Below are 3,288 nucleotides of genomic sequence, written 5' to 3'. Positions count from 1 at the left end.
AAGTGTGTTCACAATCAGACGCACATGGGAAGTGAAACCACCAGTGAGTTCTGAAGTGTCGGTACCGATGAACTGCAACCGAGGCCTATATCTCTTGATGCAGGAGGATGAGGGATGATCTTCTACAGATCAACAAAATAATGAGAGGAATAGATCTGGCAGACGCACAGAGAAGGGGAAAGCAGGAACCATGGGGAGCAGGTTTAAGATGAGGGGGTGAAATTTAATCTGAACCTGAGGGGTATTTTTCACACAAAGGGTGGTGGGTGTGTGGAACGAGGTGCCAGAGGAGGTAGTTCAGCCCTGTACTCATAGTCATAGAGTGATATGGTGTGGAATCAGGCCCGTCAGCCCAACTTGCCCACACCAGCCATCAGGCCCCATCTACATTAGTTCCACCTGTCTGCATTTGGTCCATATCCCACCAAACCTGTCCTATTCATGTACCCAACCTGTCTAACTATTTCATAAATGTTGGGATAGTCCTTGCCTCAAATTCCTCATCTGGCAGTTTGTTCCATACATCCACCACCCATTGTGTGAAAAAGTTACCCCTCAGATTCCTATTCAATGATTTTCCCTTCAACTTAAACGTATGTCCTCTGGACCTCGATTCGCCTATTCAGGGCAGGAGAATCCGAGCATCCACTACATCTATTCCTTTCATGATCTAAAACATGTCTATAAGATCACCCCTCGTCCTCCTGCGCTCCAAGGAGAACAATCCCACCCAATTGATTCTGTCTTCAAACTAACGCTGTCCATTCCAGATAACATCCTGGTGAATCTGTTCCGCACTGTCTCTGGCAACAGGACATCATATCTGTAATATGGTGACCAGAACTACACAAAAGGGCCTCGCAGATATTTGAAGTACAACTGAGGAAAGCGCTGGAACTTGGAGGAACAGTTAAGTCTTGATTTTTCTGTTTATGGGTATTCATTTGTAGCGCAAATGCGTTCAGAATCATAAGCAGATGGGACGTGAAACCACCAGTGAGTTCAGAGGTGTCCGTACCAATCAGCACGAGGCAAATGTTGTCAATGTTGTCACTGGTGAAAATATATCTGAGCAGCGTGCGATGGAACTGGGTAGCTGGTTGTTACAGTATGTGAGATGTCCTTGGAATGGATGATACAAAGAACATACCTGTGTTACGTTAATGTGGTCAGTGATGGGTGTGGATAAGCAGTGACATTATCTGTGTGGTCAGTGATGGGTATGGATAAGCAGTGACATTATCAGTGTGGTTAGTGATGGGTCTGGATTAGCAGTGACATTATCAGTGTGGTCAGTGATGGGTCTGGATAAGCAGTGACACTATCAGTAATTAATCTCATCTCTAATGAGCTCTCACTGCATCTTGCTGTTCTATCCACGTTGGCCGGTGCAGACGTTTTTATTTGTTATTTTCATTTTAATAGGCAGTGGTTAAAATGAATAAATATCTTTCTCCTGCATACATGTGAGTAACACATAATGCGTCTCCCCCAACACTCCTCACTCTCTCTGCCTCTCTCCCTCCCCCTCCGTCCATTCTCTCTCTCCCATACCGATCCCCCGTCTCTCTCCCCAATTTTCTGACCGTCTGACTTCCCATCTCCTCCCCTCTCTCCACACTCCTCCCCACTCTCTCCCGACACTCCCCTCTGTCCTGCCACCTCCAATCTCTCTCCCCACACACCTCCCCATCTCTCTCCACACCCCCTCTCTCCCCACTCTCCTCTCATTCTCCACCCCACACTCTGTCTTTCTCCCCACACACTCACCACTCCTCTCATTCTGTGTCCCCACACTCCTCCCCCTCTGTCTCCCCCATTCCCCCTCTCTCTCCCCACATTCCCCCTAATTCCCCACACACCTCCACCTCTATCTCCTCACCTCTCTCCCCCGTTCGTCCATTCTCTGCCCCATCTCTCTCTCCCCACATACCTCCCCTCTCTCGCCTCACTCCTTCCTCTATCCCTCCCCTCCCATTTCTCTGCCACATTCCTCCACTCACTCCCCACTCCTCCACTCTCTCCCATCACTCCTCTTGTACCTCTTTCCCCTGTAGCCCTTGCTCTCGCTACATTCCTCCCCCACCCTCGTTTCACTCTCCCCACTCCTCCCCTCCATCCTCACATTCCTCTAACTCGCTCTCCACACTATCCTTCCTCCCTCTCTTTCACACTCCTCCCACACTGTCTCCCCACTCCTCCCCCTCTCCCCACACTCCTCCCGTTCTCTTGCTACATTTTCCTATCTCCCCCACCCACCTCCTCTCCCTCTCCCACACTCCCCCCTGCATCTTTTCTCTCTCCACACAATCCCTCCTCCCGTTCTCTCACACTCCTCTCCCTCCGTATCCCCACTCCTCCCCTCCCTCTCCCCACAGTCCTCCCCTCTCAATTCCCACATTCCTCCTTTCTCTCCACAATCCCCCTCCTCCCCAACACTCCTTCCTCTCTCTCACCCCACACACCTTCCTCTCTCCCACACCCACCTCCTCTCCCTCTTCCCCACTCCACCCCCTCCATCCCCACATTCCTCCCACTCTCTCTCCACACAAACCTTCCTCCCTCTCTCTCACACTCCTCCCTCCCCTGTCCCCTAAAACCACCTTTCTCCCCACACTCCTCCCCATCATTCTCCCCACACTCCCCGTCTCTCTCCACACTCCCCGCTCGCTCACCACGGTCATCCTGCCTCCTCTCTCTCCCCACTACCTCTCTCTCCCCACACTATTAAATTCCTCTCCCCACACTCCCTTTCTTCCCACCCTCCATCCCCACAATCCTCCTCCTTTCTCTCCACTCCTCCCCTTTCTCTCCCCACACAGCTCCCTTTCTCCCCACACTCATCTCCTCTTCCTCCCCACACACTTCACTCTCTTTCTCTCTGGATAAGTAGTGACATTATCAGTGTGGTCAGCGATGGGTCTGGACAAGCAGTGACATTATCAGTGTGGTCAGTGATGGGTCTGGATAAGCAGTGACATTATCAGTGTGGTCAGTGATGGGTCTGGATAAGCAGTAACATTATCAGTGTTGTCAATGAATGGTCTGGATAAGCAGTGACATTATCAGTGTGGTCAGTAATGGGTCTGGATAACCAGTGACATGATCTCATTAAATCTGACCCCGATGTTTTACATTTGATATGATGTAAAATAAAGCATCCTTTCTTTTTTTTCTCTTCAGTTTTTATTGATTTTTCACAGAGATATATACAAAACAGTACAACATCATGAACATAAATAAAATAAAATAAGAAAAACAACAAAAATAAATGAATAAATAAACAAA

Source organism: Rhinoraja longicauda, chromosome 34 (assembly GCF_053455715.1).
Source record: "Rhinoraja longicauda isolate Sanriku21f chromosome 34, sRhiLon1.1, whole genome shotgun sequence".
In the NCBI taxonomy this organism is placed as follows: Eukaryota; Metazoa; Chordata; class Chondrichthyes; order Rajiformes; family Arhynchobatidae; genus Rhinoraja; species Rhinoraja longicauda.
Note: the sequence above shows the minus strand (reverse complement) of the source record.